Here is a 14,546-nt window from a genome sequence, read left to right as displayed (position 1 = left end):
ATGTCAGAGCTTAAACAAACCTTTCCTAAACTAACAATAGGTTTTACCGTAGACAAATTCATAAGAGTTTCTATTAGTTTTCACTCTTTTTAGTGAAGCTACATCCTCTAACCACCACTTAATTTCACATGATTTGTGGTGTTTACCCTAGGGATGCTAAACTCCAGAGAATGGGATGGTATCAAGGGCCAGGATAAATGTTTACAGGGAACTTCAAAAAGATTGTTGCCAAATAGCTTCAGCATTCCTAAGTGTCCTGAGGGGAGTATTTTACATTTAGATAGGCCTGGGTGCCTTAAGCAGAACCAGTTACTACTGAATCAAGATCATTTTCAATAGTAAGCAAGCTTGGCTTTGTAGACTTATGTAGATGACACAAATGAAATACTTTGGCACTGATGGGAATGTTGAGCTCTCAATTTTCTCAATGCTGTGTTGTGTTTTTATTGTCCTCATTAAACACATTATTTGTAGACAGCTTTTATATTTATATTTGCCAGGGCCTACAAATTGGCATTTATACATGCAAGAGACTTGACAGGCATTTATTAGGGTGTTTTCATATCTATCACTGTTAAAATTTATGTAGGGTTGTCTGAGCCGCTGTGTTTTAAGCGAGTATCCTGCAGAATTTGTGTGGATTCACTGGCACAATAGCTAGTAATAATAGCTGCCAGGTACAAAACAAGCGCCCCTGAATTTTTACTGTTATTATTTATAATTCGCCTCCCAACAGCCCTGCAATTTAGGTGTTCTAATCTCCATTTTAGAATGAGGAAGCTGAGGCTGAGAAGTAACTTGCCAACGTTAAAAGCATGCAAGCAAGGTAGAGAAAGAAGTGAGGATTTGAATGTGGGTTGGTGTAATGACAAATCCCTGCTTTTTAATTTGCATCATGAGTCTCAGGTATCAGTGAGATCAGTGTTCGGAGAGAAGGTGAATTTTCTTGAGGTCCACTCACATGCTGCTACTTGCCAGTCTTATTGATGTTACACTGTGAGCCCCATGAAAACAAAGACCATATCTGTTTTGCCCTCAGTTTCCTCCCTATTCTCAGCACTGTGGCTGGAATATATATAGTAGACATTTTTTGTTGTTGTTTATAGTGAACAAGGAGTATGCAATAAGCATTTTTGAATGAGCAAATAAATAATTGAATAAATTGGTTTGCCATCTCTGTCAATCAAGAAGGTATAGGATTCAGTCTGGACTAGGTTTCCAATTCTCCATTATAGCTTCTTAGCTAAATGAACTTGGAAAAGTCACTCTACTAAATCTCAGTTGCCTTATCTGCATAAAGGGAATGATTTCGAAGATCAATTGGAAGATGAATAGAAAAACATTTAGTAAATTCAATGTAAATATTAATTGCTTTAGCTGTGATTTAATTTGCAAAGCCCTGGAAAATGATTTCTTATCTTGATCTTAGATTAAATCCTCCCATCTGCTTTTTGGTACCTAAACTCTGGCAGTGATTTTCAAATATTTTTGGCTTTTTATCTTGCCCCACTTTAAGAAATATGTTTTTTGTCAAAACCAGTCCACACATCATAAATGAAATTGCAACTAAAATTCAAAGAAAGCTGTTGTGAAACAATACCTAAACCTATTTATTATGCGTGTTTTTATCTTCTCTATTCAGTTCTGTTTTTTCTATTCAAATAAAATGCTGTTTATGACCCACTAAATTGCATTTAAGATCCACATTTTATTTGAAACCCCTTACTTTGAAAATACTGCCCTAGGGGAAAGGATTATTGACTTGAACTCTTTCATGTTGTATTATAGTAAGACTGTCTGAGTTAAAAGATGGTGTCAGGGTCTAAAAGAGAGGCAGAGTATGTGTGTATGCATGCGATCGGGGAGTAACATTGATGAAGACACAGACAAATTACACACTGCCTCTATCTATCCATCTGTCCTTCCATCTACCTATCTTCATTTATCTAAATCTACTCACCTACCTGCCTATATGAGTACAATACTCATATATGTTTTCTTAACATCTCTCTCAGAATGCTTTTTATGAGTTCCCTGCAGTCAGCAACCATACAGGCTTCCAGTGAGATGAAAAGTTCACCTGTTAATGTATAAATGCTGATAGTGACAGATAACAGGTGAATAATGACAGTCTGTAAGATTTTTTGCAGTTTTAAAAATTAAGTTCACGATTTTCTACAATTTGTTACATGAAATGTACTATTTTAAACTTATAGAATGCAATAAACTATATAGAATATTATGTTATTTATAGTTTAACTTAAAAGCCTTATAAATATTGTGAGCTTATTTCTTAAGCAAACATATAAAACTGTGAAGATATACAAATGTGACTTACCTGTGTATAAAAACTCTTAGTAAACATGGAAGAGATACATTACATGAAAGTACCACAATTTGTTTAGCCAGCCTTCTATTGATGGACATTAATAAATTGTTCTGCAACAAACAACTTTATATATCAGTTGTTTGATGTATATTCAAGTAATATAGATACATATTTTGCCAAACATTGTAAAATTGTATTCTATAGATGTGCGGATTTTATCCTAACCAGTAATATGAATACCTTTTTCCCTATGAGCTCCTCAACACTGTGAATTATCCAACTTTTCTATTTTTGGCAATTCAGTGGGATAAAGGTGGCATAATAGTTTAATTTAATTTGTTTATTTTTTGTTTTGTTTTTGAATGAAACTGAACATATTTTCATGTGTGTGAGAGTCATTTGCCTGTTCTTTTATGTGAACTGTCTGCTTACTTTCCTTTTCCCATTATTCTCCTAGATAGTGGATTTTTTATTTCTTATCTTTTAAAAACTTTAAGCTTTATTGAAGCCAATTTTCTATTTTTTCATGTGATGAGTTGAAAATATTTTCTCTTCATTTATTCATTTTATTTATGGTGCTTTTGTCATCCAGTTATGTAGATGATTTAAACATTGTTTTAATGACTTCTGAGTCTCAGATTATATTTATAAATGCCTTTTCCAATCTGATAATATTTTTAAACACCCCAAGCTTTCCATCAATAATTTTATGATTTTATTTTCCAAAAATATTTAAAATGTTTGCTTCATTTAGATTTGTCCTACTACTGTGAGTAAGGTATAAATTGAACCAATTTTTCCCCAACTGGCCATCAAGTTTATATAGAACTTTTCACTGAATAGTTCATATTTTCATTACTTATTTGTAATGCTGTCTTTATTAGACAGAAGACTCCAGTACATATTTGAGTCTATTTTTAGACTGTCTAATCTGAGACACTGACTCTCTACTTATTTGCCATTATCATACTTCTTTATCGGAGCTATAGAGTATCCTTCCATATTTGGTAGCTTTTATACACTTAAACACTAATCTATTTTTTAAGTTTTTAAATGATTATTTCTTGTTTTTTAATACAAAATTGATAATCAACGATTTACTTTCAACCCCAGTTGGGTTTGTACTGTATTTGTACCATGATAAGTTGGTAGGATACCTTAGGGAGTGCAGGCATTGCTATGAAATAGAATCCTCCTATTCAAATACTCAGGATGACTTTTTGTTTCTTCAAATCATCCTTGGGTACTGCAGGAACATTTAAAATTTGTCTTTGTATAAATCTTGGCATCTCTTGTTAGATGTGTTATTAAGTATTTTATCTATTTAACTGCTGTTCTGAATGAATGTCTTTTCTTTTATTATGTCCTTTAAGTGGATTTAGTTTGCATATATAAACACTGTTATTTTATGTGTTAATATTTTGTGCTCAGGCCCTCACACAATTCTTTCATTAGTGCTAATAGTTTTTACAATCACTTCCTTGAGTTTCCACATTTACAATCATATTTATTAGGTCCTTCTAAATTTTATACAACTAATTTCTATTTCTCAAAATTGTTGGATGGTATTTCCAAAAAGGATTAATACTAATTGTGATTATAGGTATCACGATATTCATTAATTGTATTTTTTTAGGTATGATGTTGACTTTGATTTTGAGATAGATATGCTTTATAATGTTAGTGAAATATATATATTTGATATTTATTAATTTTTAATCAAAAAATTCAAATGGACTTATAAGCATTCAGAGAAATGCTCATATAATTTATCTCCTATTTTATTAATATGATAAATTAGAAAGATATATTTTTAATATTGATGAATATCTATGTTCCTGGAATAACATTTCTTGTTTACGGGAGAGCTATATATCTATATTTTTAAAACCAGTAATTATTAGGTTTGGTATCATATGTATGCTTACCTCATTAAAATAATGTGGGACTTTGTTTCTGTTTCTATACTTTACGTTTTTTTTAATGATAATGGGATGAATTTTTTTTCTTTTTTTGAGACAGAGTCTATCTCTGTCACCCAGGCTGGAGTGCAGTGGTACAATCTCGGCTCACTGCAAGCTCTGCCTCCCGGGTTCATGTCATTCTCCTGCCTCAGCCTCCCGAGTATCTGAGACTACAGGCGCCCGCCACCACGCCGGGCTATTTTTTTGTATTTTTAGTCGAGACGGAGTTTCACCATGTTAGCCAGGGTGGTCTCCATCTCCCGACCTCGCGATCCGTCTGCCTCGGCCTCCTAAAGTGCTGGGATTACAGGCGTGAGCCACCGCTCCCAGCCTGGGATGAATTTTTAAGGTATTAAGCCTTTTGCTTAATACTGGCATTTTTTTCCCAAATGGTAAGGAGTCCTTTCTGGCTAGTCTGTGCCTATATGCTTGGATATTTTTATGATTTCCCCAACCACCATCACCCCAAAACTATACTGATAAAAGCGTTTTGGGCAGGAGCAGTAGTACAGGCCAGAGCCTGATAGTGTCAGTCAATCCCTCTGTTCCTCAAGGTGACACCCAACAAAATGAGGATTTTACCATAGATCTCTTCAAGTTCCTTTTCTTCTGCTAAAATAATACCAATATAACTTCAGTATATACTTTCTTCTGGAATTCCTTCAGGCTTTAAAGTTTTTGCCATGAAAAGTCTAGGCTAAAATGGATTTTCTAAGATATCTTGTTTCGTGTAAGAACCTTGTATATATATTTGGATACAGTTTTGGATTATATCAAGAATTCTCTCCTATATGTCCTGAGTTAATGCCTTAAAGGCAATGAGCATAGTACTTGCCACAGGGTAAGTTCTCGATAAATATTATTATTGGTGTTATTATATCACTCAATTTTTATAAAACTCCTATGAAATAAAGTTGAGAAAGAGTTCTTACACTTTCTTGCCTGAATCATATCTTTAGAATGTGGTGGCATTAGATTGCCAACCCAAGTCTTTCTATTCTGAGACTAGTGCTTTTCCCACTAGATGTTCATAAATGGAGCACCATATACATGAATGGAGAAATAATGCCTTTATCATTATCTATATAGTAATTGAAATGTAAATATCCATTGCTTTATAAATGTAGGTAATGAATTCAATAGTGTTAGCTATTCCTCTCACTTTATCAATAGAAATAAAAATAATTTTGTATCATATTAAAGATGCTGCATGTATATTGAGATAATATTTATACTTACTACTATTTTGAAATTGTATTAGCTATCAGACCTGCTGCTTGAACTTATTATTTGAATTGCCAATAAATATTTATAATTCAATTCAATATAATTTGTTCTTTGCAATTCTATAAATGTATTTTATATTATTTTGAGAAAGGTGTCCCTGGGCTTTACCTGATGGCCAAAGTGGTTGACATTACAAAAAATGGTAAAGAACTCCTGAGAAACAATTCTGTGATTGTATGACCCTCTTTCCCTATTCTGTATTTTTAACAATATTTCACAAGGGATATATCATTGAGGGATGAATATTCCCAACATCTCATTCAAAGGAAATTTGAGACATCCACTCGTGATAGTTGCTGGCACTGAATTCGCTGAATTCTTCAGCTGGCAGAGTAACCAGATGGATTTGAATTGCCCAGTGAAAGGATAATTTTCCCCAAGAAATGCCACGCATGCCAGTGCAGCCCTGTGAGCGTGTCACAAGGCATCTTCCTTTGCCAACCTTTTCAGCTGGTTCCAAACAGGGTGCTTTTCAAAGGAATCCTGTGACAACACAAAGCAAAATTTAGTAAATGTCTTTGCTTGATAGGGGAAAGTGAAATAAATAGCCAGTGAGTGCTCTAGGGAGAAGCTGCAGACAATGCCCTGCCCACCGCTGAGCATGCTTATCAGGGAACACACAGCCCTTCTGCAAAATGGATTGTGCTGAATCGAATCTGATGCCTCCCCCTGGGGAGATTGGCGAGAGTATAGAGATGATCAGAGGTTGATGGATTGGGGTATATTCCATCCTCCTTCAGATCACCAACATTTCCCTTCAATATAGTGCTTATATTTTTACATTGCCTGCATTTGGAGTGATTTTTGATGTTCTGATAGTCAAAACCATGCTTTGCAGATAACTGTAGAATATGTGAAGACAAGAGTCATGATACACAGAAAAAGTTTATAAAAATGCAATCACACTGTTACCAAACAGGCAGGGACCAGGATCAGTCATCTTTTCTATCATCTAAGGCTTCATTCAATTGATTAGAGTTGTCCATTTGTTTTTAAAACTGAACAGAATTATTATTCCTTAGGTTCTGCTTGGGCATTTGTATTTACTAAGGTGTTTGTATCCCATATCTAATTTTGTATAAGAGGAAATGAGTCTCAGGTTAAATAACTTCACCAAAGTTACACAGCTACTACAAAACAGGGTTGTGCCTTCAACTCAGTCTATCCATTTCTAAGCTTTCATCTTTCCATTATATGCCTTTACAGTTTTTAGAAAAGACAAAAAATATTTTTTGATGAAATTTTGGTAGGCTTCTTGAACTACATGTTAAAGAGACAAGTCAAAGTTGTATCAGTAGCAAAGAAAATAAATTTTAAAAGTTAGAACAATTCTCCTAGAAGCATTTCTCAGCAATGACAATACAAAGCAAAGTTTCCCATTTTAACCTTAAAGCAAGTATTCTACTTTGCTTTAAGTTTTGTTGATACCTCAATCAAATTAAATTGGTTTTCCACATAGCAATTTGGAGAAATATCAGGCCCACTGGGATCAAGTGAAAACAGATGTGAAATAATATGCATTTTCATGTGCCCCAAGGGTTGTGACATTTTCAATTTACTGACACTCTGGGGTAAGGAAAACATATCTATAAGCATGAAACTGAAGCTCTTAGTCTTACAACCTGGTTGCTAGAATAAGCTTGTTTAGGTGGATGGAGAACTTCACTGAATATCTTGTTCAGAAATTTGCAGAGCTTGGACCTTTTTTTACAATTGATCATTTATGACAGCCAGATATTTCCTTGCTTGGGGAACAGCTGGCTTTAAAAAATGCTGCAACATTAACTCACTTACTTACCCATACCTACCAGTATAAATAATGTTATGCTGTTAGAGAGTCTGGCATAACAAATCCTATTTCAGCTTTTACTCAAATATAGGTATTAATAAAATGAAATGATGCTAAGATATCCAGATCATCTTTCCCATGTGCCTAGTGTAAGATTTTTGGCCATTCATTAAATTATTAAAAATAACCCTTGGCTATATGGCATAGGGAATCATGGACATTTTGAAGGGCAGAGGGAGGTTTTGATAAAGCTTGTAACAAATGATTAATTTTTCAGTTTTGTGTTTGGTGTGTTATGTGTTTTTGTATGTTTGCTTGTTTTAGCCAAGTATTAAACACTACGGACACCTTTACCCTTACATACTTCTTGGGACCCCTTGTCCTTTGGGGACTCTGCAGTTAAGATATTGGCTCAACACTGGGGATTCAGCTGTAAGAAATGAAGAGCAAAGTGTTTGAGACAATTCTGTACATATCCTTTCATTAGTTACACTGATGATAATGGAAATGATCGTTCCACTCCACCTGAACATCTAAAACTACCTGGGGAAGAAACTAAGCATCCCATGTCTCTTATACACGGAAAAAGCTCTATCATTGCCTCTCAGCTGCCTTACTGAGCTGTCTCAAAGCTGTCAATTGCTCTACAACCGGTTGTATGAACTGGAGATTGTTGTTTTTAAGTCGCAAATAATTAAACATCTACAATTTATAATTTCTGCTTATCACTTGTCTGTGCCAGGTAATATGAAAGGTCATTACTTTAATTTTCACAATAGTGTTATTTAAAAAGTTATCAATTTTGTTGCCATTCTGTGAAGAAAGAAACTGTTGGCATCATGTGACTTGTTCAAAGAGATTAACTTTAACTCCAAAGATTTGTTGGCCGGTATGTTAAAATTAACAGATCCCTTTTCAAGAAATGGCTCTCAAACTTTGGAAAGCTTTCATTGTTGGATCTGCTGTTCTTAGCCTGTAAGCCTCTTGAGAGCAGCCACGAATCCTCAGAATCTCTGCATTCTAATCTCTTCACGCAGCACTGGGCTCCCAGCTGTAACCACTCCTGATTGTCTGTCTCACTTTGGATAGAGTCACACTTTGGTTCCCCAAGTCTCAATTTCTACATCTGGCCAATTTTCCAACTCATTTTTAAGAGAAAGCTCAAACTCAAAGATTTAGGAAATGTAAAAAGGACTTCTTTGCCCTTCATCTAGAACAGGGTTCAGCAAGTGTCTTCTGTAAAGGACCAGATAATAAATACTTTAGGATTTGCCTGCCAATTATGCTTTGACTGTTGTTGTTTGTATAACCTTTTAATCATGTACAGCATGAGCCACACAAAAAAATATGCCCTTGTTTGACAAATCCTAGTCTAGAATATAATATTCTTAAATGCATTTAAACATACTTGTTCAATAATTTTAATTTGTTTATCTACTTTAGCTCAAGTAAAGCCAAAGCTTTTATAACAAGGCCATGTTTATTGAAACTGTTCAAACAGGTCTACCAGTAATAACAACAACAATAATAATAACAAAGTTTTCCTCTTTACTGATTATAAAGGAGATTTAAGCCATAACCCTAAGTGTCCCTTCCAGTGTAGTCTTGTAGTCAGCATCCTCTGGAGCTTCCATTGACATCTCTCCATCTGCACCCTCCACCACTAAAAGTCTGTCTTCTGCCAGCCAGAAAGGATCTCCTAGCTTCTGCCTTTCCCCTCTCTGGATTCTTGTAGATTTGGTATACTGTCACATGTCACATAACAATGTTTTGGTCAAAGACAAACCACATATGTGAAGGTGGTCCCATAAGATTACAATGGAGCTGAAAAATTTCTATCACCTAGTGACGTCTTAGCGGTTATAACCTTGTAGCATAATCACTTTATTTTTTATAAATTTAGTGTAGCCTAAGTGTAAAGTGTTTATAAAGTCTACAGTAGTGTACATAATGTCCTAGAACTTCACATTCACTCACCACTCACTCACTGACTCACTCAGAGCAACTTCTATTCCTGCAAGCTCCATTCATGGTAAGTGCCCTATACAGGTATACCATTTGTTTTCTTCTCTGCTGTGTTTTAGCTGTACATACTTTATGTTTTAATATGTTTAAATACACAAATACTTACTGTGTGTTACAATTGCCCACAGTAGCATGCTACAAGTTTGCAGCCTAGGAGCAAGAAGCTGTACCATATAGCCTAGGTATATAGTAGGTTATATCATCAAGGTTTGTGTAAGTACACTCTGACATTTGCAGAATGACAAAATCACCTAATGACATAGATTCAGAATGTATCCTCATTTTTAAGTGACATGACTGTAATAGCATTCCCTAGCTCTTTCTCCCCTCCTCTACTTCTCAGATTCTGTCCTTTCAAGCCAATTGTATAGATTGGTGACAAAGACCTTAGGAGCCAGTTAGAAAGAGAAAAGATCTACTCAGGGTAATGGGAAGGGCTAAATTATTGCTTTCTGTGTGTGTAGTTAGGCTGGAGGGTGAATGGGGCAGGAGACTGAGGACATGTGGTGAATACAGTAATGTCACAGAATTTTATCACTAAAGTAATTATGAATTAATATATATTACAAATTATATATAATATTATCATTGTTTTTATTATATATGTTATATAAGTAATAAATTGTTTTGTCTCTTCCACCTTCCATAATCTCTCTCTCTCTAAAGGCGGGAGAGACAAAAAATGAAAAACTCAATAAAGTCTTTCCTAGATAAAGAGGAGGTGGTATGGTGGAAGGCGATCTGGAAGATTAGGCAGATCGATGTTCTAGTCCTGGCTTGTCCACCAAATAGCCTGCTTGTCTCTGTAGTCCTCTCCTGGACTTCAGTACCCCACCTGTAAAACAGTGATGTTGAACTAGAAGGACTCTAGTTTCTTCACAATATTTTTATTCTATCAGAAAGAGAAGAAATGCCTTTTTTTCCTTGTCACTTAGTATATTGAAAATTCGCTTCTTATTTTTTTTTCAAAGAGTGGTCTTAATTTTATCTGTAAAAGTGTAGCAGCAAGTTATTGAAAGTCTATAGATACACACACACACACACACAGTTTTTTTCCTCAGCTGCTAAAAAGTTTATGATTGTTAATAGAACAAGTAGTGATGGGAGGTGAGGGGTTTGCTATTATCGGAGCTGCTGAAGGCAAACCTAAACATGGCTATAATACAGTCGATAGAATTATGTGAATGCACCTTTGGAGAGTTCCATGTAGGATGGGTGAGATGCCCTGAGCATGTTTGCCGGTCTGCCTTTCAGATCTAAGAGCATATTACAATGTTTCGGAGGGGTGATTATCTCTTCTTTAGTAGTTTGGTTTGGAGATAGGACCAACATGCTTTTATTATGTAACTTCTGAAAATACTGGTCAAAACCAATTAAAAGTATTTTTTTAAATGAGACTGAATTCTCTTCATAGTTCATACCATATCCAATTATTTAAAGATGGTTTACTTAAATGCTCATTTAATAAATATATGTCAGTGCTTTCTCTCCTCAGAGTAACAAATATGAGGAAAACAGTCACTAGCCTATACAGGTCAAGAGAAATTTAGTCTATCTAGTTATGCTATCTCCACATTACAATTCCTGGTATGTAGAAATAATCAGAAAAATATTTTGATGTTTTTTCCTTAAAGAGTTAAAACTTAAACTAATAATTATTAATAACCCTAATGCCACAAGTAACTGTGAAATAGAGGCAAAGGGAAAATTACATTCAGGATGTAGATAGTTCAGAGGAAGTGAGACTAATTCGGTCTTGACAGACCATAATAATGAAAACTTCAAAGATTACGTGATGATTAGAATAAGACTTTGAACAATAGTTTTCCCAATTGACAAGCAGATTGTTCTACACACATGAATGAGTGTGAGGACAGTGAACAGGTTGCCTGATAGGATTTGGCACAGCAGAAACAGGACTAAAAGAGGAGCAGGACAAGGGCTGGTAACACAGAACGGTGCCACGTCTTAGAGAGACTAACAGCCAGGGTAAGGAAGTGAAAGAGTTGTTTGTATGCATATCAAACTAACACATACAAGAGAGAGAGAATAAAAGGTTTCTATGGGGGAAACAAATAGGTGTCCATAGGAAAGACAAAAGGGTTTTAGGAGAACAAAGTGAAGTAATGAAAGTTGGTGAAAATGTTTGTGTATGCAGATGCAGGTGGTCTTACCACCTTCCTCATGGCCAAAAAAAAAAAAAAAAAAAAAAAAAAAAAAAAAAAAAATCCCCTTAGAGGGAATTTATGACAAGTTCATTCTTGGTTTTCCTCTTGGAAGAGGACCTGCCCCAAAGAGGGAATTTATAGTTGCTTCATTTATTTTGAGAAGTTCCTGTTTTAGTCAGATAACAGAGCTCTAAGAATGTCTCTTCATGCGTCTGATACATCTCAAATGTCTTCAGCGTAACATAGTCTTCATAACAACTTTTAACAACTCTGAGGTTCCAAATGGGTCACCACAGAAGCAAGTGACATGATCAAATTTTCTGCTAAAAGATCCCTCTGGCTATAGGGGGAGAGATAGACTGAAGTTAGAGCAGTAAGATTCAGATAAGTGAATTAGGAAATCCTGAAATAGCCCAAATGAGATATGATGAGGCCCTAAATTAGTACAATTGGAATTTTAAACAGGAGGGAGAAATGAGACCATTGAAATCAATAAAATTTCGGTTTCTAGAATTATTTTATAGGTTATATGTAAATGTGAGAAGTGAAAGAAAAAAGAAAGGGAAGTGCATAGGATCTTATCTTTATGACTTGTCAAAAGGTTTTCATAACCTTTATTTTCCTGTACAGAATTTAAGTGAAGTCCACCTGCCGAGGAAGTTTGAGGATGGTAGAGTGAGTTTTGAGTATCTGATTCTCTCAGGAACAGGAAACTATGAGAGATTTGAGAGCAAGTAGGTATTGTAATTAGACCTGTATTTTCAAAAGAGAAACCAATAGCAACATTAAAATTGGAATGGAAGTGGAGCTTTGGAGGTAGCGTCACCAAGTGTTCATCAATTTAAACCCAGTTAATGTAAACTCATGACTTAATGTGAGGTATCAAGTTTGTGCTAGGTAACTCATTACTTTTTCAGTCATGACACATTTAAAGAATCACTAGACTAAAAACAGGAAGTCCCAGGGCTGACTATGCAGGGGAATTTCCTTCGATTCAATAGATAGCCTTGTGCCTATCCACTGAGAATCAAGGACTGCTAGTGAAGCAAAACTTTCCTGCAAATGCATACAGGATTGATGGACAAATTAGCAACAAGTAAGGTAATTATATGCTCATGGTAAAGGATATGTTAAAGTGGGAGTAAGGAAAACACATCAAACAAGGTCTGAAAAAACAGATTTGAAACTGTCTGCTGAATATAAGGTGGGTTAATGACATTTCCTTCTCTAGAGTAATAAATAAGAAAAATCAAACAAGGAAAATTTATTATGCCAATTACAACTACATTCATCTAATCATTGATATGCATGTAAACGTGAAGTTAAAAAAAAATCAGTGAAATGATGAAAAGTATTACATCAATGAGGTAGTTAAGTTTATCTTTCAGGAAAGATAAGAAAACCTTCGTGTTTGATAGCCATATTTTCTGTAAAACATCAAGTTCTATTCTAGAACTTGTAGTTTCTGTCCCAGTTACATAGTTCTACTATCCGGTCCATGGAAATTTATTTATGATGGAGATATGTTACATCAAATTTAATACCAGTTCTTTAGGGATAGTGCTAATTTGTTAGATATATGTGAGTCTCAAAGGCTTTCATTCCCTGAGTCTTTTATGTTGCAAACAAATGTGAAAATATGTTTTTAAAATTATTATTCACAACTGTAAAATAGTAGACATTCACAAAATACAGCCCAATAGTTTAATCAGCATCAAGCTAGTCTATCTTTCCTAAAAGCAAGTTGGTAATTGGTAGGAAAAGAGTTTTAGAATAACTAAAACCACATGCATTTCATCTAAATAAGCTTCTCTGATTAAGGTAAAAGAAGGTTCTGATTCATATAGCTCTCTCCCCGTTAAAATGCAAATGTTTGGCACCCACCTACTCCTCAGTGTAAAATTTAGTCTCTTCAATTCAAAACCTTGCTTTCTCAGATATAATTGCCTCCCTACTTCTCCTGGTGAACCATAAATACAGTGGCCTGCTTCAGGAGTACAAAAGAATACTTTTTTACCTTGGGAATATAAAAGGCTGGGATTATCAAATCATGATTTTTTCGAACACAAACACACACACACACAAACACTTCTGCTGCTAGAAACATTTAAAAGCCACTAAATTAAGAATATTAGGGTATTTTAAATTTATTCATTTATTTACTCATTGTTTCAACAAAATCTTTGTCATATCTAATCTGTACCAGATGTTGTACTTACATATGATACAATAAATAAAAACTATCCACTTTTCTGATTTAATCATTGACATCAAATCCCACAACTACTATTGCTGCTATTGCTGTTACAAGTACAAGTTGAAACACAGCCCACCTTCAATATCCATGGGTTCTGCATCCATGCATTGAACCAACCACAGATCAAAAATATTCTTTTGAAAATGCTCCTGTACTGAACATGAAGACGTTTTTCTTGTCATTATTCTATGAACAATATAGTATAACAAATATTTACAAAGGATTTACATTGTTTTAGATTTCATAAGTAATCTAGAGATGATTTAATGTATATGAGAAGCTGTGCATAGATTATATGCAAGTGCTATGCCATGTTATCTCAGAAACTTAAGCATCCATGGATTTTGGCATCCATAGGAGGTCCTCGAACAAATTCTCCATGGATACCGAAAAACAACCATACTATTATAACTACTACTGTACTATAGTACTACTAGTAGTATTATGCTAATTTCTTATCATTGCATCATTTTATCCTTGCAGTCCTATGTATTAATGAATTTTTTTTATTGCTATTTATTTATCCTTATATCAGGGTCCTGAATGCTTTGAGTAAAAGGTGCTTTGGAAAAGCATCTTTCTCTGCTCAGACCGTATGGCTTGGACCTCACTAGTTTTATCCTTTGACTGAAGGATAGATATCTGATTGAAGCATAAGAAATCATGTCCAATGAATAGCAAGTCTTGGGGCTTTGGCATAAATAGGAAATAGGGACTCTTTTTAATT

This window comes from Rhinopithecus bieti, unplaced genomic scaffold, assembly GCF_001698545.2.
Source record: "Rhinopithecus bieti isolate Rb0 unplaced genomic scaffold, ASM169854v2 scaffold_13342, whole genome shotgun sequence".
In the NCBI taxonomy this organism is placed as follows: domain Eukaryota; kingdom Metazoa; phylum Chordata; class Mammalia; order Primates; family Cercopithecidae; genus Rhinopithecus; species Rhinopithecus bieti.
The sequence above is the reverse complement of the archived record's forward strand: the minus strand, read 5'-3'. Positions refer to the sequence as shown.